The following is a 25,776-nucleotide window of genomic DNA, read 5'->3' as shown; positions in this document are numbered from 1 at the left end:
ACTCCTGTGTGATACAGACAAGAGGGAGATTGAGTCAATAATTAAATCACTGAAGACTAAGGACTCTCACGGTTATGATGGAGTGTCTAGTAGAATATTAAAGTACTGTGCTGCACATGTTAGCCCTGTATTTAGCCATATTTGTAATTTTTCCTTTAGGAATGGTCAGTTTCCTGAGCGATTAAAGTACTCAGTGGTAAAACCGCTTTAAAAAGGGAGAAAGGGATAATGTAGATAATTTTAAACCTATTTTTATGCCATCAGTGTTTGTAAAAGTTATCGAAAAGGCTGTGTATGTAAGGTTAATTGATCATTTTACATCACACGATTTGCTATCAAGTGTACAGTTCGGCTTTAGAAGCCGTTTAACAACTGAAAATGCTATATTCTCTTTTCTCTGTGAGGTACTGGATGGGCTAAACAAAAAGTTTCGAACGCTTGGCGTATTTTTTGATTTAACAAAGGCATTTGACTGTGTTGATCTCACAATATTGCTCCAGAAGTTGGACCATTACGGAATAAGGGGAGTAGCTCACAATTGGTTCACCTCTTACTTTAGCAACAGGCAGCAAAAGGTCATTATTCACAATGTTGATAACGTCTATGATGTGGGATCTGAGCGGGGTACTGTCAAGTGGAGGGTGCCCCAGGGATCAGTGTTGGGGCTGCTCTTGTTCCTTATTTATATAAATGATATGCCCTCTAGTATTATGGGTAGATCTAAAATATCTCTGTTTGATGACAATAGCTTGGTAGTAAAGCATGTTGTGTGCAACATTGACTCGATTTCAAGTAGTGCAGTACATGACCTCAGTTCATGGCTTTTAGAAAATAAACTAACGTTAAATCACAGTCAGACTCAGTTTTTACAGTTTCTAACACACATTTCAACAAAACCTGACGTTTTAATCTCACAGAACGGGCATATGATTAGTGAAACTAAACAGTTCAATTTCCTAGGTGTCCAGATAGATAGTAAGCTGTCGTGGAAAGCCCACGTTCAGGATCTTGTTCAAAGACTTAATACTGCCATTTTCACTATTCGAACGGTATCGAAAGCGAGTGATACTTCGACACATAAATTAGTCTATTTTGCTTATTTTCATTCACTTCTGTTGTATGGTATTATGTTTTGGGGTAACTCTTACCATTCTAGAAGGATATTTTTGGCTCAGAAACAGGTGGTTCGGGCAATGAGTGGTGTGAGTTCACGAACCTCTTGTCGACCTCTGTTCACGAGTCTGAGTATTTTGACATTGGCCTCTCAATATGTATATACCTTATTGTCGTTTCTTGTTACCGATATTAGTTTATTTCCAGCAATAAGCAGCTTTCACTCGGTTAATACTCGGCGGAAATCAAACGTTCATTTAGATCGAACTTCCTTAACTCTTGTGCAAAAAGGTGTGCAGTATACTGCTGCATCCATTTTCAATAAGCTGCCACTCGAATTCAAAAATCTTAGCAGTAATCCACGCGCTTTCAAATCGAAACTGAAGAGCTTCCTCAGGTGTCACTCCTTCTATTCTGTCGAGGAGTTCCTTTAAAAATTAAGCTGATTCTCATTGTATCGCTGATAGCGTTTGTTTAAACTTATGGACTGATTTTCTTTCAAGTTCATGAACATTTATTTTTATCTGTTATTACTTTTATGTTGTAAGTTCATGTACTGACACGTTCCATGACCTTGGAGATTTGCTCCTCAATTTGGTTCTACGGAACTTGACATGTAAATAAAATAAAAATAAAACATAGCTCCCTCCCTTTCTCCACGGGTGGCAGAATGTGGTACATTTAGCGCTTTCCGACTTCTACTCAATTCCGACTGAAATTGTAACTCTCACATGCATAAAGCTGCAGAGACTGAGGATCATTTACAAGATGCATGAAGACTGTTTAAATCCAAATTGGAGTTTTACTGTAGCAGATAGGTTCGGAAAAGGTGATTCGTTTCGAGATGTGAGAGTGTCACGAATATGATTCACTAGTGGCTGTAGTCATTAAAACACATTTCCAAAGGATCCAACGCAGGTATGAGGTTGAATGGAAGGACAAGATTCCAAGTTCCATACAGCATTTGTGGCAGAAAACGTAACACCATCAGGGATCCTTGAGTGTACCTGCAGCACCAATACCATTTTTTTTTTTTTTTGTGCAGGGTTGGGTTAGCGTAGTCGCTGCGACCGTATTTTTAACACCGCGTTCGTTACGCGTAATATATGTTGCCGGCGGTAAAACCCGTCTGTGGTCAGCTTCAAATGTCGGTTCTCAATAGTGTCCCTGAAAAAAAATCATCGTCTTTCCCCCAGGGTTTCCCATTTCAACTACCTAGTGAGTATAGTCCAACTACTGATAAAGAAAAATTACTCACCTTGCAAAGTTACTCTCATGATTAACTTAATTAATTAGCCTATCAATATGATATGAGCGGATGTAGGCGATGGCTAGAGCACCGTGAATGTAATTCTTCACTTGGTATTTTTTCGTTGAGGTGATGTCTTTTATTGATACTTCAATCGTCCATCAATACAGGGGGACTACCATCGTAATAAAATCAGATGTCTTACCGAATTTGTAAAGTTATACATAGTATAAAACTTATATTTAAAACCTCTCTTAAGAGACTTCATATGTGGCGAGGCATTTGATTGCCTTAAAGAGAGTTCGATGTGAGGAGGCAACCTGTGTTACTGGTATATCTTGGAACTCCATCATGAGCCAAAAATGAGTTTAATATCTAGTCCTATGTTGTATGATATGAAGGTACTTTCCTACCTCACGAAAGAATACTTAGAGCGAATATAGCCTATGTTATAGTCCTGTACAGGATTTTCACAACAAGTAAGGATACTTTAGCGACGTGAAAATGTGTTTGTTGTCCAATTTCTTCTATCTTCGAAAACAACTTATATAAACGGGAGGACTTTACATTTTGGGTGAGAAATTCGAGGTGTATGGTAAACAACATCGTTGCCTCGGAGTGGGTAAAGTATATTTTTTAAACTGCTGGGTTTGTGTCGGGCTGGGACTGTTTGGAATTATTGTTCTGCTGCTTGCTTCGCAGTGCAAGGCAACTGCCTGTAATGGCGGTCACGAGGAGTTGGCAACTGGAAGTAACAGATTACCTGAGCCTTTGATGAGTACAGATAATGCACCTACCCGTCTAATGTTGCCCACAGTATCGAGGGCTGGCGAAATGAGCAGTGTGCTCGGTTTGTGTGAGAGAAGTCGATGTCTGTGTGTTACATGAGACAAGGTTCAAAATGATGGACGTTTGGTCTGGAGGTATTGATAACATCCGAATTCCGACTACTCCAATCATTCGCAGATTCCCTCCATGGCATACATGCGCATCCACGACAGCGACTGAGGCCGTGCGGAAAGTTTCATTCAACTCTTTACGCGATTTTGGCGGTATACATCGGAGCAAGCGCACTTTGTGTGGACCTCGGGGCAGGGGCGCTCGGGTCGTCCAAGTGTTTGTAGCTGTCTATGACATCCAGTCATGACGACTCCAGCTACAGACAGGATTGTGGTTTAAATGTGTCGCTTTTAGTGCTTCTCAATACATCGCAGTGTACTCTGTGTTGCAGTGGTATTTGCTGTTGTCTGTATTGTATCACGCACCCTCCTCACTCCTTCTGAAGGTAGCAGAGAGCACCAAATCAGGAATTCTACAGTACTTTGAAAACCCAATCGCGACGTCACATTCCCAATTGATCAATGTATTTGAAACCTACTAGTCTAGGGAAGACAGGATCTGGTTACGATTGTGGACGGGGCCGCAATCAGTTACTATTGGCTGCCTTTTATAGTTACACACATTTATTTTTAAAAGAGTAATTCAAGAGTCAACAATAAATAAAAAATACCTCACATTATTAATGAAGGAAGAAACAACTGTGTAATGATAGTGTTTTCAGTTCGTTACAATTTAGAAAACCATCATAAAATACAGATACAGATAATGTTTAAAAAACACAAGCCACTGTGATCACGGCTGAAGGCCTTACAAGACAAGAATGGCAATCAATTAAGAATGTTTATGAACTCCCTGCGATTTACAACTTACGAGTATTGAAATATTAAAAGGTAAGTGGCCACAAACAGAGCAGAAGGTATCTGAGGCCAGGAATGGCAGTAAATAAGGTTTTAGGGCTTACTGCTAAAATACAAATACCAAATTATTTTTTTCAAAGTAAATGACCACAATCACGGCTTGCGGCCTTACATGCCACGAACGGCAATTATTTAAAAGAAATTAGAAACCTGCTGTAAAACAGCAAATACAAGCAAAGATTAATTAAAAGAAACAAACAACTGACCACCAAACGGGTGAAATAAACAACCGTCTTTGATACTGAAATTGTGTCAGCTCACCCTTTGTCTCCAACATTAGTCATTAGGAACAGAGCATTCTCAGGAGAGATGCAAACTTCCGTCTGCAAGTTTCGGGACTCTGGTTCACACATGCAATTGAGGAATGGCGTCTTGAGAAAGATTGACAGGAAGTGAGTTTGAAATTTCCCAATCAACAGTATGACGTCACTTGATGCTGTGTTATTTGGGACTGCAAGATCAAAGGAGGTCAAATGTGGTCTTTGGTCGGTGGTATTTAGTAACACGATCTGTAATTAGGACACTGGTCAGTTTTGACCTTCATTGGGCTGCCCTGATGATAGAGATTCGCAGGGGGGGAGGGGCGGTGGAGGGGGGGGGGGGGTTAGATCGACGACTACTATATCGCACTTCATTCGACTCATTATCTGTAGACCACTTCTGCTGGGTTTAGCTGTCAGTGCAATATGACTGCTGTCTGTTTCTCGATCTGTAAAAAATAGTTTGCCGCACAGATTGCTGTAATTTATCCATCTGCAGACAGTGGCGGTGGGTTTCGAATTATGTCAATAACTTTTAGATATGTAATTGTTCTAGAGTGCTTCGAAAAATGAAGAAAATAAATAATAATGCCCTGTTTCGGGACTCTGGTTCACACATGCAATTGAGGAATGGTGTCATGAGAAAGACTGACAGGAAGTGAGTTTGAAATTTCCCAATCAAGAGTATGACGTCACTTGATGCTGCAGAAACACTTAACATGAATTTCAAAGGCCAAATGGAGAAACTTGAGCTATAGGAAAGAAAAATTTTTAAGGAAAATCATTGGGCCAAAATTTCAAGACAATAAGATTATATACATCAAAAATGAAACTCTCTACCAGAAAATTGAAAAACTTTCAGATTCTATGCGAAAAAGGAGAATAAATTTTTATGGTCGTCTTCTCAGAATGAATTCCAACAGATTAACTAAACAAATCTTGACTTCTTCTGTAACCGAAAAACGAAGCCCAACTGGTTTAAAGAAACTGAGAAAGACCTAGTGGAATTAAAGATTTCAGAAAATTCACTTATTGATCGAACTGCTAAATTAATTACTAAAGATGAAAACATAAGGTTCCAAGACAAATCCATACAAAAGTCCAAACCCTTCATCTCGGAAGACGAGAGGAGAAGAAGATCAGAAAGAATGAAGAAATACTGGGCCCTAAGAAAAGAACAACACACAAAGAAATGATTGATCCAGCGTACCCCAAAGAGGGTGAAACGAAAGAAGAAGAAGAAGAATGCCCTATCATTCTTGACTATGGCAGCAAAGATAAACTAAATGTACTCAGCGTTTCCAAGCGTGATCAGAATAAAAAATCGCTGTAATTACTAAAATAATCCATTTTGTGACTGATTTCGAGGCAAATTCTTTAGATAAAGTGTATTACATATATCATCTTGTATTCAGTAATTTGTTTAAGTAAACAGTATTCCACATATTGTCTATGTTGTTTAAAACATATTGTATGCTCCAGTCGATTTCCCTGCAAAAACCAGAACAACTGAGTCTTTTTCCGACAGTTTCCAAGAGGAGATGTGAGAGGGATGCTGGGGGTTTTTGCAGAGGGTGGATGTGATTAATTGATTTAATTAATTACTCAGTCAAATATATACCAGAAGTGTGCTTGTACCAGTGATGGGAAGTCCCTGAGTGATGGGGTATGAGGAGGTGGAGCAGAAGTGGTAGGATCGGATTGGGAACCGATTGGTTGAGAACCTGTCAATCAAAGGGGAGGATTATCCCAGGGGCTCATAATCCTGTTAGCAGAACAATAGGTTAAAAACTTGTCAATCAAACAGTAATAATAGGTTTGCCCCTGAATGTATACTTACCTCTGACATAGGCAACCCACAATGTGAGGCGATGCTGCCCTTGCCCTACTACTCATGACTCTTTACAGAAGGCTTGTCTATTCTGTTCAGTAGGATCTGTTATATCTCTGCCGAAAGAGCACGATGGTTGTGCATGTACAAGGGTTTCGGAGCACACGATACATCGCGTATTGTTGAACATGCTTTGCAGGGTACCAATCCTACGTGTCCACACGTTGACCTAACGACATCGTGAATTACGACTGCGCTGGGCACAGAACCATTGGGATTAGACCGTCGATCAAAGGAAACGTGTCGTCTCTTCGGATGAATCACATTTTTTGTACTTTGGGTCGATGGTCTCTCCACAAACACCGTCATCGAGACGAATGGCGGCTTGAAAAGCAGAGAACCAATGATGCAAGCTGGTGGGAGCTGTATTAGGCTATAGGAGATATTCTCCTGAGATTCCATGGAACCTGTCCTAGTTATCCTAGACATTCTGACTCTTGCAAATTATCTGCATCGCTTCATATTTCATGTCTTTCGCGATGCAATGTCATCTATCAGAATTATAATTGTCCATGCTTCGGAGCCTGAACCGTTCTACAGTGAGAGGTTTGAGGAGTATTATTGTGAACTCACGGTGATGTCTTGATGACCAAGATCACCTATTATAAATCCTAAGGAACCCCATCTGGTCGCTATCGGGTGCCAATACCGCTTCCGCAAATCAGCGACGTGTTACTTTCGTGAATTACATGACCTGTGTGTAGACATCTAATGCCACGTACCACCACAAACCGACGAACAAACTGTTGGATCATTAATAAGGAGAACCAGTGATGTATTCCGTTCGAAACATGGACAAAGAAGCTATTGAGCAGGCGGTCATAACGTTTTTGCTCATCAGTGTATAAATAATTTGAATAAATTTCAGGAACAGAGGTATTTTTCGCACATAATCTGTGCTACGAAATGATCAGTCGGCCTCACCAAGAATGGCCACGCGTATGCCCGCTAAAAAAATTGCTAACAATGCTTAAAGGAATTTATTTTGAGTGCAATAGCTGCACCACCCCTCTAAACTTATAACCAACTACTCGAATAATGAATTTTACGGAATCGGGCCCATGTAATCGAACTCTGATTAACTCTTCAAAATCGGACTTCAGTACACTTCAATTTGTCTATGGGGTCCAGCGTCAGTTAATGTTTATGCCAGTCATACATGGTAATTTCAATTGTGAACAAAGCAGCCGATTTTACCGTTATTTCGTAATGGAATGTACTTGAATCGTACCAGATAACCTTAGACCTCATTGTGTGAACTCCTATCCAGCCTACGACTAATTATCGAACAGATTATCTCCAGCTGGGGATAACCTCAACAAGAGAACAACTATCATGAGGAGAAAGATATGTGCGATTTAGGCACTTTTCTCTAAACATCTACAATCCACGTGGCTGCCTTTTACGTGACCTTCTGCAGAATTAGCATGCGAGATTATTTTTGTTATTTTAACGACTGGGCATGTTACTTGGCGACCTGATATTTTGGAGTCGTGAACTTCAGTGAAAGAGTGATGCCACCACTAGGGCTACATCACGTGTGACGAGGGCGACATCTTTGGTTAACAAATACAGGCAACCACTGAGACAGTCTCACCAAAATACCAATGGAGGACACTCGAACATGGAATCACAACTCATGATGGTGAGGGTCGAGACCACACGAGCCGCTAAGAGTCCGCTTGCCAGAATTCTAGTGTATTGCAGTGTAACGATCTCCCAGTTACGCTTTGGGGCCATAACTGACTGGTAATGCACAGTTTATTCCGATAATTACATGAGATGAAAACTGTAGTCATTGAATATACTGATGTCACTTTATAAATTAAGTGCTGTACCTTGCCAGTTACTTATTACTACAGTAGATGTCAAACCCAGTTTTCAGTAGTAGCCCTCACTTATATGTTAAAGCAATATACAGTACATTTTTCAATTAAGTTTATTCTTGTTGAAGCGTGCCAATCGGTCCGTTTCATGCAAAGTGACTCAATTTGTGACTTTCCCGTCATGTTTTCGCGCCGTTATTGAGTCTGCCACGGGCTATGAAAAGGATTAAAAAAGCAAAACCTGGGGTGTTAGAGTGCCTGGACAGTTCAAGCCCAACGAATTTCTCCCAGCTGCTTGAAAAGAGTAATGGTTCTCAAGATAGCGAGGTGGCTGACGTGAGTGAAAAGGATTTAAAAACTTGGATGGGAGCGAGAGATTTTCATTATTCAACAAATCTCTTCCACACTTTTAAGAGCAGAGGAGACATTTCGCTACAGGGATTGTTTCCGAGACAATCCTAGCTGAAATGGGTAAGTCTGCAGATGTGCTCATCAGAACATTTATGTCTGATATTGGGAGACAGGTATCCGACTGTGCTAGTTCATGGTTTATCGTTTTGGATCATATTTACGTTAACTCAAATACCAGACGATAGCATTCGCTTTTGTTACTCCATTTCAAAGTGATTTTGGATTTAACAACAGTTTCGAAGATTTTCAGTTCCGCATCAGGCAGTGCAGCATTCCTATTCCACCGTCACTGTTTCATCATAGTGGGAAGTAATTAAAAGAAAGCCTTTGTTCCAAATTGTGTCTGCGATGAATGCCAGAAAGTAATGTATTTTCTTCACCGCAAACAATTACCTCAGTCCCTTCGCAATTAATGCATTTCTGGCATGTTAACTGAATCTTAAGTTACTACACTTTCTGGGATCACTCATTGTTGAAATGCTTTGGTTGTAAGTACAAATGCGTGGTAAACCATTGACTATGTAGCAAGAAATAAATTTCTTCGTTTATTCATAAAATTCGCAAGCATTTCAGAGACTTATTCCAACTTACATAATGGGAAAGAGTGGGAGAGGTTATACAGTTATTTCCGTGAGTGTTTAATCACGTCGGGCTAGAATTATGTACACCATGTAACTGTTATGTGCGCTCCGTCACTTTCCTACACCTATTTGCTTGTCAGTTGTTATTCCGTTCCCGATATTAGATTACTGTTTTTTATGGGTCGTGATTTAGTTCTTCCATCCTATTCACTACAGCAAAAGGCAATAAACCTGTTGTGATGTCTTAGACCATAAGCAAAGTTATAGTTACAAGTAAACAAAAGTAAGGCATCTCCTGACTTCCTCACAAGCCTGACGTATTCACAAGATTTATTTTTAGACAAAGCTGTGGGACGTGGGATGATTAACAACTTGGAACTTCCCCTCAGGCTCGGAAATTTGTACTATTGTCAAGTATCCGCAATTACATAACAACGTTATCAAGTGCGTCGTGTGTGATTTTCATTGTGGGTTTATTTGTTCAGGAGGGTATGTTCGTGCGAAATTGAATTAATAAGCATTCAGGTTGACTGTAAATAATAATAGAATTTTCTTATTTTGTGTTTTTCTGTCTTATATTTTTGAGGAGGTGCGAGAAGTTATGTTTTTGAGGAGGTGCGAGAAGTGATTGAAGGTCGCGTGAAAACAATAGTAGGAATAATCGTTACTATAAGATCGAAAGCTAAAATTCTGAACACAATGGAAGGTGAACAATCAGCTGTAGTTGACGGTAGCGTTCTACCTTGGGAGGTTGCAGAAAGCGACATCGACGTCTCGGAGCAAAGCAAAGGTAATGTTGTAGAGTTACAGGTAGAAAAGAAACTTGCCATATACTAGGACAATAGAGAGGAAACAGTACTCGCACGCTGAGGAGCACAAGTGTATGAGGCGGCGAAGACAAATTGTTACCGCACGAGTAAAATATGTTCAGACAGAGGCGCCCGGCCCTATTACAATGACTGCTTGACGACACACACTATCCGAAATCCTCGCGCCATTAATATAGGGTCACAGACGTCACAATTAATATTACGGCCACTTTTAATGAGTGACAATAGTCACTAGACAAAAAAATCTTGATACTGAACAACAAACGCTAGATAAAAATCTGCATGATCAACAACGAATATTTAATAAATGACTTTTAAACCAGATCCGTAGCTGGGTCACTCGTGACTAGTTCCTTATCTCTTTCTTTTGTCATAATTTAGTATTATTGCTCACACTGCGAAATTTCTGTGAGTTCTTATAAAATTAGGTAACAAACGATGGCGAGTAATTTTACCTTTTTCGTCAGGAGTCTTTAAAAGAAAAAAAATCCAGATTCATTTAGAACCGTGGACGGGTCCGTCCTGACTCTACTCCCAATGTTATAGTAAACCCATACCTCGAACACCTTCTTCTTTATCTTTAGATTGTTAAGCAAATATTATCTCAAAATTCACTTTGATGACGGTCTCTGATGACGTTGCGGTTCTCCAGCTGTGGAGCAGAGGGGGACCAGATTGAAACACATCGGAACTTGAACACAACTATCCCACAGCTAGTGTTGTTCCATAAAATTTGGTATTAGTTGTACATTTTAACTATCTAAATAGTTGCTTTTTAACGACCGCAGCTCGTGGTCGTGGGGTAACGTTCTAGCTTACCGCGCCCGCGTTCCCGGGTTCGATTCCCGGCGGGGTCAGGGATTTTCTCTGACTCGTGATGACTGGGTGTTGTGTGATGTCCTTAGGTTAGTTAGGTTTAAGTAGTTCTAAGTTCTAGGGGACTGATGACCATAGATGTTAAGTCCCATAGTGCTCAGACGTTATAATGACCAAATGTTTAAGAACAGAAGAGGACATCATGAATGCGAGTGACGCTCATGAATATCAGGGTGAGTGGTTGGAGGTTTCTTCTGAGGAAGAAGTGTCACATGCTGTGAGCCGTGGCAGGCTCATGGTATGCGCTGGATTAAACCTTCGTTGCGATTCTGTTTCTCCCGCAGTTATCGCGATTATGCTCTTATCCTCTCCTTCCGCGCGTGGCAGCAGCGGTGTGTATCGATACTCGCACCGTGGACTATCTGTGACCTGGCGCTTACAGTTTCTGGCTGGGCGGTGTGCGACCAGTCGGGGGTTGGCGTGGAACAGTGAGGAATTCTCCGCAGGACGTAATTTGGCCAGGGCCGCTGGCTGTCTCTACGCGTGTCGGAGTGTGTGGTGCTGTTCCCATTGCTACGAGGTCCGTGGCTCACCGATCCTGGACACGAAAGTTGAGTTTTGATTCAATCCACCAGCAAGTCAAGACTGTTCACATTATGTCGTTTGCAATTCGTTGTCGGCTGTGGGGATATTCCCGCGAGCAACAACGTGATTTTCAAGCTTGAAAATTCTAGCCACCCTCCCGTGAAGCTTCACTGTATTTGGTTATTTGAACTGAAGTGCGGAATCTTCTGCGTTGTGGCTGTTAACGTTCCGTTTACATGCCCTGGACGTTGACGTAAATTTCAGGCAGTGTAGTTTCCTCATCGTGATGTTGCTGTCCAGTACGGTGTGTAGTTTGACAGCTCAATGTATGATTGGTTGTGGGCGCCAGTGTCTTCTACGTTGTTCCGTTGAACCCCCTGTTGTGCCCCGGTCGGGTGAGGTGGAAGTTATCCTGTCGGTAGTTGACTACCGGTGGCTAGGGTTGTCGTCGGATCGTGAAATGTTGGCCCGACTGCCTGTCTCACCTAAGCGAGCGTTGACGTTTGAATTCCAGGCTGACCCTCAAACATCTGAGCGCCATTGGGTGTACTGCCTTTTTTTAATTGTTCTTGTTGTCTGTACTTGTATGGCTTCTAGCTGATTCTTTTTAAAATTAAGGTTGTTTTGTCCTTAAGGCGTAAGATTCTTTAGGCCTTCACCCTAATTTAAAGAACTATTTCACGTAAGAAATTTGGCATTTTAAAGGTTTTAATGTTGTTGAATTTTAAGCGTTAGGCCTTCAGCCGATTTGAATTGAACTTGTTTGCTCTTGAAGTATCTGATACCTTGGGCCTTCAGCCTAAATAAAGAACTGTTGTAAGAAAAGCCTTGCCTGTAAAATTTCTGATTATGCTTGCGTTTTAAGTTATTGGTCCTCAGCCGTTTTTAAATTAATGTGGCTTTCAGCCGGTAATTGAGTCACAAAGATTAAAGCTGTGTGTTTAAAAAAAATGGGCTCTTGCAAAGTTTGATCAAACATTAAAGTTATATGTTCGAGTGTATCTGACAGCCCCGTATTTTGGCCCCTTTCCACAATTTTAACTACCTGTCCTGTCCTGCGGGTTAAGCAGGGCGTCTCATGCTGTACTTCCTGGTTTTCATCAGAAGATTAAGTTACCACATGTTACATAATGACAGATTCATAGGTATATTGCGTTAGTACAAATTTGACATTAAATCCACAAGATCAAAATGACTGATGGAAGAGAAGATTTTATAGCGGAATATGATATGAGTTCACTGCAAATGCACTATGTACTACATACCAGGTCCATATATAGCAGTCAACGAATAGCTTGTGTTTAATATTCCATGGCAGATAGACAGTTATAGGCCTCAAAACTTGACAAATACGACAAAAGGTAATGAATGATACTAGATAACGACTCCAAATATATTGTGAATATTTTCCTTGTCTAGGAAGGTATGACACGAAGCCGAGTGATGCGCTTCTTGGCGATTTTGTTGTGAAAAATCAGATGCAATAGAGCATGATACACTGACGAGTCAAAACTTCATGACCACCCACTTAATAGCTTCCTTGTCTGGTTTTGGACACAAAGTGTGGGAAAATGTAAAACTACAAATGTAACCTAAACAGCAACAAAATCTCATTTCGTCATATTCCTAGCCTGCACGAAATTATTATGTACACAACAAAAGAAAAAACCCACTCAGTATGCACAGTTGTGCTGAAGAATATTTGGGGACTAAACAACACAAAAACTGTTCTTGCAATATGGTGGGCATCTTTAACTCATTATTTTTTATTGCAAGGTTGGGAACAGATTTTAAAATTCCGTTACGAAAATATTTGTTCCTGGCTACGTTCCTATCTCCTTTTCCTGAAGTTTCCTAATTTTTTCAGTATGGAATTTGTAATAAACAGGGATGTGAATACCTTAAGACGCTGCGTGTAACTGCTTCCTTGAGATGAAAAGTGTAGGAGCGGAAAGTAAATCGTCACAGGCCAAATAAAACGAGTCAGAACGCCGATGGTGCGAAGTAACAATGGGTTTTTGAGACGAGGATAGTCATTCTCATTATTACTTCTAGTCGGCTCTTGCAATAATCGTAAAGTTTCATTTGATACAATGGAATAGGTTCCTGTGCATTTCGTGTATGACTGCTGATAGTGGTGTAACCCTGTGGAGCAGCGTCGCGTCACAGCTGGTGTGTGACGTACACCAACGATTGCGTCGTCGCAGCACCTGGCGCCTGCTTGCGGCCAACCCCAGCCGTGTAGACAGCCCCGCAACACGCCGCCCGCCGGCTGCCAACGCTATTAGCGTAAGTGGCACATCGCAGTCTCGGCTAATGATCCGTCACAATTGGCCCAGTAACCCACCTACAGGTTCCAATACACAATAAATTTGCTCTGTCCTCCTGTTATTATTTGCCTTATTTGTTAGTTCTACTGCTTCGCACTTTTAACGGTTCAGCAATGGAAAAACTATCAACCTTTATAAACACAGTGTTGAACACGAAGATAATTACAAAGACGAGCTGTTTCCTAGAAGTACTTCAACACCTTTGTACCGCTCTAAATATGATACAATGGTAGATCAATACACACATGATATTAGGGAAAGCTGTCGCCAGAATATTGTAAACCAAATATACGCTGTTAAAATGCACATTTGGATCTGTTGTGGATGTTCGATGGATCATACTGATTCTGCGACATTAGCCAAACAATTTAGTTTAAGACCTATTTGAGAAAAGGGTTACGATGTTTCATTAAATGAATCCTTACATTAGAGGTTGTGCTCCAAATTGATCTTGGCATTGATAGGTATTTGAGTTCATTCCCTCATTCTTAATGTGAGGATACATCTTAATAAAATAATGACATCACAAAATTTATTGTTAAAACGCTATTAATTACGACTGTTAGCATTATTTAGAAACACTGAGGGCTAAAAAGTAAAAGAAAAAGGTCAAATCGATAATTCAGTGAAATTTTGAAGTATTCCGTATCTGAAGCACAACAGAATTTCCCAAATGCCGAATCGACATCTCTTGGTTTAGTGGTATCGAATTGCTGTTGTTGCTGTGGTCTTCAGTCCAGAGACTGGTTTGATGCAGCTCTCCATGCTACTCTATCTTGTGCAAGCTTCTTCATCTCCCAGTACCTACTGCAACCTACGCTCTTCTGAACCTGTTTAGTGTATTCATCTCTTGGTCTCACTCTACGATTTTTACCCTCCACACTGCCCTCCAGTACTTAACTGGTGATCCCTTGATGCCTCAGAATATGCCTAACCAACCGATCCCTTCTGCCAATGGAGTTGTGCCACAAATTTCGCTTCTCTCCAATTCTATTCAGTACCTCCTCATTAGTTATGTGATCTACCCACCTTATCTTCAGCATTCTTCTGTAGCATCACATTTCGAAAACTTCTATTCTCTTCTTGCCCAAACTATTTATCGTCCATGTTTCACTTCCATACATGGCTACACTCCATACAAATACTTCTGAAACGACTTCCTGACACTCGATGTTAACAAATTCTCTTTTTCAGAAACGCTTTCCTTGCCATTGGCAGTCTACATTTTATATCCTCTCCACTTCGACCATCATCAGTTATTTTGCTCCCCAAATAGCAAAACTCATTTACTACTTTAAGCGTCTTATTTCCTAATCTAATTCCCGCAGCATCACCCGATTTAATTCGAGTTCATTCCATTATCCTCGTTTTGCTTTTGTTGATGTTCATCTTATATCCTCCTTTCAAGACACTGTCCATTCCGTTCAGCTACTCTTCCAGATCTTTTGATGTCTCTGACAGAATTACAATGTCATCGGCGAACCTCAAAGTTTTTATTTCTTCTCCATGGATTTTAATTCCCACTCCGATTTTTTTGTTTTTTTTTTGTTTTCTTTAGTGCTTACTCAATATACAGATTGAATAACAGCGGTGATAGGCTACAACCCTGTCTCACTCCCTTACCAACGACTGCTACCCTTTCATGCCCCTCGACTCTTACAGCTGCCATCTGGTGTCTGTTAAAATTGAAAATAGCCTTTCGCTCCCTGTATTTTACCCCTGCCACCTTCAGAATTTGAAATAGAGTATTCCACTCAACATTGTCCAAAGCTTTCTCTAAATCTACAAATGCTAGAAACGTAGGTTTGCCTTTCCTTAATCTGTTGTCCAATTTTATTAATATTTCCTGGCTCGTACAAACAGAAAACTATTTACAGACATTTTGTTACACTTTAGGCTCAAACGTATTTCACGTATTATTCGACATAAATTATTTACAACTACGAAAAAGCATTAACACTGTACTTTCGAGTGTTCAGTGGAGTTGTTTTCATGTTATGCATAATATTTAGACGAGGAACCCAGTTGTCTTTTTGCGGTGCTGCGGGCCTTGTTATTATACTGCTCCCTGGTCTCCTACCAGGCTTTGAAGTGGCATCGCATCGCTATGTGTATCACCGCCAGGCCTTCTGAGGCTTAGTTCTTTTTCGGAGTCTCCAATGTCACACGAAATGCACATTCCGTTTTGTAGCTTTGTGGACGATATGGCCGACAAGACCTTAATAAACTGAGTGCTAGAACTCAGGCCTTATTTAAATTGGATTCTTTGTTACGGTTTATTAAGTTTCACCATGTTTTTATTTCGACGGACTTAAATTACGCGCACCCAGAAACTTCGTGTGTGTACCACGATACCTGTGTCGTAATATTTCATTTCGTGATAGTATTCGAGAGAGTGGAAGCAGCTGATTTGTTTGGTTATTTTAGTTGTTTGTGGCGTCGTTGTTCCTTGGACCTCTCGTATGATTTTGTAATAGTCTGCCCACATAAGACATATCACATTCGCAAGGAATAGAGCACATACCTCAACTATTAGAAGAAATGTCTATTTACCTTTACTGTCCCGAGCGAATTAAGCTTGATGCTTCGTTTACGTTGGAGTGTATTCACCTTTCCACGGATTGGATAGTCGTAAGGAAAATAAGAAGTTCTTGACTGTTCTTTCTCTCTACCACTCTCAAACTCTTCCATGGGTGTTGATGATTTTGTAGATGTAAATATCCATTCGATTAGAACACAATGCACAGGCGAGGTTCTCGTTGTCTGATGTCGTTAGAACACTGTAAATTGAAAGCTGATCAACAACAAAAATTTTAAAATTACTAAACCGTTTTCGCCTGGTTAGTATGGCCTTTAGTCATTTTATTTTATGATTATGTACATCTGTTTCCTTTATTTTCCAAATGTAGGTCAACATTTGGACTGTTCTGTTGAATCATATTGTCTCGTACATTATGAGTACTGTTTCCATTACTAAGCACCAGTTTTACAGTGCCTGATTTTTTTGAAGTATCTAATTTCAAGGAATTTGCTTGTTCATTAAAAGGCAGAATCCTCCTTGATGGTTGACTTTGGACGAACATATTTACTTTGACACGCTCGTCTTTTGTAGAACTTCCATATCATTCCTACAGAGCCTTGTCAGCAAAAATGCAGCCTTTCTTTCTAGAACGCAACGTATTATTCCATTCACGTAATGGTAGATGATTTCCCTTCAACATTTTAGTTATTTACTCAAATTTTGCTTGTTCTGCTTACATAACCGTAGCCTACACTTCACAATAGCAAATATTAATGACCTTGACTTCATCAGAGGATTAATTCCGTTATCGTGTTGCTCACGATATGTCTTTCTTTTATTCACTTTCCATTTCATTATAGTGAAAATATCTGTCACGTGACGTACTGGTACTATAGACGTTAGTATAGGGGTCCATTTTGAGGTCTGTCTCTTACATATCTCCCTCTACTAATGCTAATGATTTCCGCGTATCCATCTCTCTCCAAGACCATTATGCAGACATAGAGTAAACCCTTCAGATTATTTTCTGTCGGTAGGAATTTTCCACCTTCCAAACCCTTATCATTCATTCGCCTGACTCACTTTACCCCTCCAAGATTATATTGGGGTATACACACCACATAACCGGCGGAGAAACAACAACCTCAGAACTGAGGCACCGTCTGGTCGAGGTTTCCGGGTGACTTGCCCCTATGTTGCGCGGAAAAGCTTCTGGGTATCAGGACGGTATTCAGACCATCACCTTGGGCATGGTTGCAGCTATGCGGTGGATTGGAACAAGATAGTCGCATTCTGATAAATCAAGACGCTAACAGCGTCGTACGTATATTCATTATTATACAATATTTGTGCTGGCACAGACAGTGGCTAGGGTCGGGCGTTGGCCATTATGAGCGGCGAGGGGATTACGTAAGCCACTTGAGTGCGAGGTCTCAATAGGCCAATGATGTTAACGTAATGCGGCATCCCACATATTGACTCTCACACAACCACAATATTGGCTGCTAATGGCAACAGGGGGCGAGACTGGAGGTATCAAATGGCGAGCACAGTGTGTGGCTACGGAGCGTAGCTGAACCACTTAGTCGACGAGTACCTCATAATAGTGCTACGGTGCTAGTGGTGTTGAAACAAAGCAGAACAATGACAACGATAAACAAAGCAAACGTTGCATTGTATCTACAATAATTGTTGCCGAAGTTCAAATTTCGTCAGAGAGGAACGCAAGGAATTTCACAGAGTGAGAAAGAAGTGGCATGTGACATATTAGCGTTTCTGCAAGGTGAGTCAGTGGAATGTGTCGTGTCGTATACTACGCTCGACTGCGCAGACAGTGTACATGAGGAGTACAGGGATGACGATACGTGCTTAACAAGTGAAAGCGATATTGAAAGAGGTGTCGAACCGTGTAGTTCATCATCCTTGCTGGGCAGGGAAACACAGATCCCATATCCAGTGTAAAGCAGTAGGCGACATTCGTTGTCGAAGAAGCAGGTACTAAACATAACGTATGCATGGGAGACCATACGCAGCATAGTGGAAAACAATTTGTAAGAGGTCCGAGCAGATGTAATTTCGATGTATTGCTCATGTGCTGCCTGCGATATGCAAGGTATAAGAGAATCGCTGACCAGAGAGCAGTGTTGACTGAAGTAGGAACTGTGTAGCTGTAGCAGTAAATTGTTGCTAGTCTGCGGTAGTATGTAGTCTGCTCTGGTCTGGTATAGTGTATCGTGTTGGCTGGGCCGGTCGTGGTGCAGCGATGCCGGAGCCTGAGTATTATTGTATAAGGTAAAAAGCAGCCTCGCGCATTTCTAGTAATGTATCTGAACTCCCATGTAAATGTTTTAAAAATGTCCTAATAATAATCTTTGTGATATAAAGTAATTTTTAACAAGCATTCATTTCAATTTAAAGAATTTACTAATTTCTCCAATCCATGATCATTCCGATTGTTGCAAAAGAAAAATCAGTTGCTTCCTTTCATAAATGACAAATCTGTCGGCCAGCATTGCACAGAGCTGTGCCGGAAAAATTTATTGTAAGAGCAGATATTTGGCGACTTTATTGAGGTAAGAATTTTTGCTTTTTTATTCAGAATGATCTTACAGGGCCATGACGCAGCACTGCTGTCGTCCAAAATTTACCAGGTTACTGAATTTATTTTTTATTACGAGGTTTAGGAATTTTTCTGTTTCGAGCTTACATTAAATGAGAAAAGAAATTTGTGGGTACATTAAATGGGAAACAAGTATTGTGTGGAGGTTGAATGTGAAAGAATGAATTTTGTGGGGAGGTTACACTTGGCGACAACCGGCCAGGATCGTATTTCTTTGTGAATCTCTGAGAAGTAGTCATATATCTGCTCTTATTTACTTAAATGTAGTTTGCATCTGGCGCAACGCATTTACTAACTTGTCACTCTTTCTTTCACGGATCATAGGCAATTTATTGCTCTTTGTTGTAATTGTGTTTGTTCCATTTCGCTTTGTCTTTGTTTCTTTTCGTGCTTAATTTTGATTTGTGAAAAATGCCGCGAAAAACACTTAACAGTACATCGCGATGTGCAATGAGTGAAATAGCCGACTCGAATAATTTGACTGATAATACTTGCGACGCTCAGTGTATTAATGATAATCCCCTAATTACAGATAATCAATGCCTGCCGATCACTAGTATTGAGTCAAATCCTAATGATGAGCAAACGAATTCAATTACGTCCAGAGCAAATGTAACAATTGATGACGCGGCACGATCCGTTACAATGAACGCTGCCCAGCTCGACACACCCGATTTGCAAAATTTACGTAACGAACAGATAATTGTTTCTAACGAAGGTGAACAATATACACAGAACACGTCCAGTTTATTTGATTTCGGTGTAGTGACTAACAATGCACATCCGATTAGCAAACATTTTCAAGAATCAGAGGATGACCTAATGGTTACACAAAACGTGACAAATGCACATACACCATCACACAGCACAGAAAATACAGCAGCTAATTTTGGCATGGATCAAGTTATGGCATTATTGCTACAACTCAATGAAAAATACGACAACCAGCACAAACAACTTAATGAAAAACTAGACAGCAATTCCAAACAGTCGAAGAAACAGCAAGACAACAATTTCAAACAACTTAGTGAACAGATTACAGCCGTTGCCGCGCAATGCCATGACACTAAAGAACAATTACGCGAGGAAATTAAGGCGTGTGCTAGGAACAGTAGTGAAGAAATTAGATCTGTGGCGCAAGAATTAAGGAATACGCAAGCAGCTACAACGAAATTACTTAGAGATGAAATTAATGTAGTCGCTAAACAATGCTCTGAAAACGCACCACAGTTACGCGACGAGTTTAAATTAATGTCAGCTGAACTTTCACGCACACTGGATGCGAAAATAGACACGAAATTTGACCAACAGAACAGCCAAATTGACGAACGTTTTAATCACCACCTACAAAACAGTGAAACGCGTTAGCGTAAATTTATAGAGGAACAGAATAAAATAAAGCAACATGTCATGGAAACAATTACTGCACAGAGACAGGAAGGTAAGCGTAAACTGTTTACGAAAGCAAAAACATATGTAGACAACAATATTGCTACAGTATCAGACGAAATCAAACAGTTGAACACCGAATTGCATGATGAAATTTCCGATCTTAAAACAAAAACAGACACACACACATTAGACTTTCAGACAATGACCAACAGACTTGAAAAGTTGGAACTAATACAGGATCCCGATGCCATCAAAGCAGACGTTAAAAGTTTGAACAAATCCACACGTAAAATACAAAAACAAGTTAATGCTTGCGATATTAAAAACGATGATCAGGTAAAAGTACTGACTGAAAAATATGATGAATTGGCCAGTCGTATTGATGTTATCGAAATTAGTAATGAGACCAAATCAGACGATACGTCACCAGTTTCGTTTAATCAAACACCCGAATTCCAAAATTTACAGCAGACGATCAGTGAGGTAGGTTCGTCCAATAATACATTACGTAGAAAATTGTCAACTTTACAGCAAGAAGTGATAGAGATGAAAAATGTTTCAGCCTTTAATACATCAGAGCATACGCCACTCTCCGAACATTTGTCAGACTCACACAGCCAGTATAATTTAAGTAATTTGCAGAGACCATTTAACACTTTTTAATTACTGTATTCAGTCGGGAGAATCAATCGTGTGGACAATTTGTTCCTTTTACGAAACATTGCGAATTGCAGATGTGTACGAAACCTTTTTGGACGATTTAACACAGATTCAGTGATTGCAGTCTCTCTTCGACTCAGCTGAAACTTCCCCACTAATTACAGGGCCAACGTGATCATCAAATGATTCATAAAAAACTCATTCGTTCATTCACTCAAGAACAAAAGAGTCACAAACCTTATTTATGAAGGAAATTATGTACTCAATCCATCTCCATTACATGTCCAGATCTCCGGTGTTTCCACGTCTTAATTATTTTCCGTTTACAGTCTCTTTCTCTTCAAACAAACCGCTAGCGGCACAAATGTTAATTGGCTCGCTTTAGCGAGAAGAAAAGCAAAATATGTATCGCTCAGAAACACGTCAATCCCTCAACAGATACTCCAGAAGCTGTCCTAGTTACCACTCTAACAACCATCGAGAATGCATATATGCATCTCTGTTATTTCAAAGAACAAACGCACTAGAAAATACTTTGGCGTCGTCGAGCTGTCGCGCATATGTTACGAGAAAATCAGATTAGATACTTTTCCAAAGTGAATGAATGTGGATGGTTTGATTGACAATGATTAATTGGTGCCTGGTAGAGGGTATTTTCTGTGGGGACATTACAACCACGCAACTTAGAATCCGAAGAGACACAGAGAAACAGATTCTCATGCAATCCTGAACGTGCTAAGACATACAGAGACGATAATTTTTATTACGAACACTTTCTATCCGTGAGAAAATTTAAGGTATGTAAAAATGACAGAGCATAGGTACACCATTTTGACTGGATACGACAATTTATTTTTGTACTTTCATCAGCTTGGCCTGTAATGCAGAAACTAGAATTGGACTGGATACAACAATTTCCTTTTGAATTTTCACCGCCATTGCCTGTAACGCAGAAATTAAAATTTATTTGCAGCGCGTAAGAAACCTCAGGGGATTCATTACACTTCGATGAATATGTGCCGTAGCGTGCACACGGCCCCGAGCCGTAGTAGTGCTGTTTCATCTTTAGTTTTCTGCACTGCTGCCTTCTCTTCTACTATCCTTTATATCAATCAAAACAGCTGTTCGACTATCGACCTATCTATAATTAGGAATTAGTAAAGAAACCTGATACGACAAGTTTTACCTGAAAGTGACAGTTATCATTATACGCTCCAGAAATGACAACCACCAGAACTTCAATAGCAGATAAAATTTTAATTATCAGTATCGTCAAAATTTTCAGCAATCGCAGACACATTTTGGTAACAATATAGGTTTTTCTCCACGACAGCAACAAAACCAACCGGTTAGCATACCTAACCAACAATGTAGTCTGCAAGGTAAACCAAACTTTAATGTTTCGCCGCCTACACGTATAGCGTCGGCTCCGCCAAATAGTAACGCACAGCAACAAGGAAATAACTACGTACAGAAAACACATCATTTTAACTCGTACCGCCACACGCCTGTAGTAATGACTATCATGACAGACGCAAAAGTAATGAGCACATTTTTCAGCGTACGTTTAATAACAGGCGGTCTTACCAGCAGCAAAATCATCCACAACAACAGATTATCATGAATGAACCAGACAGTCGGTATCATCCCGAACCTAATGCGTTAGGACGAAATAACAGAACAGTTCAAATAGTTGAAATGCCAAAGCATTCTCCCGCAAATAACAGCACGTCAGATAGAATTTGACCAGATACAGTACAGGTTACATCTTCCAGAAACGAATGCAATACTTTTGACACACAGAATATTGTTCACGAAAATGTTATTAGTTTTGACGACATCCGATACACATCTTCTGGTAAACCTTGCGGGATGTAAGGTCGTGGTCCATGAAACTCTTCAGCTCCTGACTATGATCCGATACACACTTTTGCATGAAAGACAGAATCACAACGTATGTAGACGACATTGTTATTGCAGAAGCTAACTGGTCTGAACACAATCTGATTCTTGAACAACTGTTGCAAACTTTTCGTGCACAAGGACTCACAGTTAATCTCAGCAAATCGCACTTTGGCAAAACTTCTATATAATTTCTTGGACATGTAATTTCAGCAGAAGGCATTGCGCCTGACACGGAAAAACTTCAAGCTTCACGTGACATTACTGTTCCTACGACGAAGAAACAACAACGCAGCTTTTTGGGTTTAATTAACTTTTTTCGTAAATTTATTCATTACTCTGCTTTAGACACCCCTAGATTATTTCAATTGACCGGTAAAAACACTATTTGGTCCTGGGATAGCCAAGCACATTCTGAATTTGTCAATCTGAAACAAGCCTTGTTGAATGCACCGCTTTTATCACATCCAGATCTTACTAGAAATTGCCACCGACAGTTCTAACACCGCTTTAGGCGTACACATTTTTCAGCAAATTGAAGAAGATGGTTGTACAGTAATTAAAAACATCGCCTTTGCGAGTCGCATTCTGTCACCTGCTGAACGTAATTACTCTGTTACAGAACTTGAAACATTATGTGTTGTATGGGCATTAACGAGATTTAGGCATTTTCTTTATGGAAGACACACTACCGTTTACACAGATCATAGAGCTATACAGTTTTTACTTTCCGCAAAATTTGCACACGACAGGTTAAGCACATGGAAACTTTATTTACAGAAATTTAATTTTACAATTGTTCACATTCCCGATACACAAAATATTGTAGCAGACGCACTATCCCGTTCTCTCAGCAACAATCAGCAAGACATCGCAACCAACTTCTGCAAAGCAAATTTCAGCGTCATGTATATTCAACAAGTTGCATTTGAAAATTTCATTTCGTCGTCATTACGAGACATAGCACAAGAGCAGAGTAAAGACAACGTATGGAAAGAAATTAAACACCTTTGGCAAGATAGGAATAATGTTACCATTAGAAACCATTACACTGTACGCAATAATATTCTGTTTTTCCGCTCTCACCCTGACAGCAACAGTTGGTTACTATGTATTCCTGACGAGCTTGTTAACATATTAATTTGGTATACTCATTTAAGTTATGCACATTATGGAGCCAGAAAATGTTTTCTTATACTGAGACAGAACTGTTATTTTGCCAATATGGAGAAACGTACTCGACGAGTTTTAGCGTCATGTAAAACTGCCAGAAAGCTAAGTCAGATACTACTCACATATTCCTCCATTACATCCCATTGTACCTGTTAAATTGAGACACATGGCCGCTGTAGACATTTTTGGTCCGATTCCCAGAACTAATAGAGGTTTTTGCTACATCTTTGTCGCGGTTGAACTCACTTCAAAATTTGTTACCTTCACTCCGTTACGCAAAGCTACTGCTAAATCTGTTTCGAAAGCATTTGTAAAACATTTTCTATTTCATGTAGGGCATGTGTTGTAAGTAATTTCCTACAATGGATCACAGTTTCGATCTGCTATATGGACACGTATGTTACGAACAAGAAACATTTCTCCGATCTATATATCCAAGTATCACGCTTCTTCGAACCCTTGTGAACGTCTAATGAAAGAAACTGGTAAACTATGTAGAATATACTGCCATAAAAAACATATTGATTGGGACATACACATACTGTCATTCCAGGATGTAATTAACTCGATACCAAATGAATCTACCATGCTATCTCCAACTGTTATACTGAAAAATGTTGAACCACCTAACAAAATTAAAGAATTAGTATCCTTTCCTACATCTCGTCGACTACGGCACCATAAAATAATTCACATTGCACTCAACAACATCAAACGTGCCGCAGAGCGCCGGAGAAGACAGCAAAAACAGGTTTGTACACGCCGTGATTTTCACATTGGACAGAAGATAGCTTCTATACGCAGGTCCATATCGAATTCGCAGCATTCCTCACCCCAATGTAGTACACGTCGAAACTCTGAGAACCAGAAAAAGTAAAGGCAATCACCATGTCTCCAATATTAAACCCTTTATTGAATGAAAATACTTTATGATTTATCACACTGTAATGCCATTTTCTGATTATTTTATGACCAAAGATGCAATTATATTTATGTGACTACTTACTGATGATTATCATATTTTTTCTTGGCAAGTGGCCGGCAAGGCAAGGTTAGCAGGTCGCTTTTCTTGTCGTTATATATCAGACCGTGCCCATTTTCCATTTTTCGTGTATATATGATTGTTTTCCTGTATGCACTATGAAATGTTTAAGATATAACAAACACCAGTTGACTTTGACATTTTGCCTTATGATATCTCAACATCGTGACTATTTTACATTTCTTTTTGCTACTACATTATGATATTTTGTGTACATTTTTGCACCTGAACACTGTCTATGTTTTTGACATAATACGTTTTCTGTCATGCTATGCTGTATGCTTAATTATATCACTAGAAACCAGTTTTTATTTAATGGGTATATGATTTAAATGCAAGATATTAATCCTTATTCATCATTTTCAGAAAGCAATAACGTGTCAAAGAAATAATTTAAACAAACCACAGTGGATTACTATGAAATGGGAATTTCACCTTCGGAATGAACGAAAGAAAATGCAATACCTTGTCATGAAGAGTAAATGGATCAGAATTAACAAGCATTAACAAGGATATACTATACACATCGTGTGATAGCAGTCTAATAATTTTTCTTTCAGAATACGAGTTTTAGTGATGAAATATGCTAGAAATAAGAAACTCTATACTATGAATAGTTGTATGAAGTAAATGTTAATATGAATAATGAAAAATGAAGTGTATTTTTGCAGATGATAATGAATGATGATGAATAGTGATGAAGAATATGCTAATATAAATAATGAAGTTTTTCTTTGCAGGTGATGATAGTAATGAAGTTATGGTAATATGAATTATGAAGTTTTTCCTTGCAGATGAGAATAATGATGAAGTTTAT

The sequence above is a fragment of the Schistocerca americana genome, chromosome 5, assembly GCF_021461395.2.
Source record: "Schistocerca americana isolate TAMUIC-IGC-003095 chromosome 5, iqSchAmer2.1, whole genome shotgun sequence".
NCBI lineage: Eukaryota > Metazoa > Arthropoda > Insecta > Orthoptera > Acrididae > Schistocerca > Schistocerca americana.
This window is presented reverse-complemented; position numbering follows the sequence as displayed.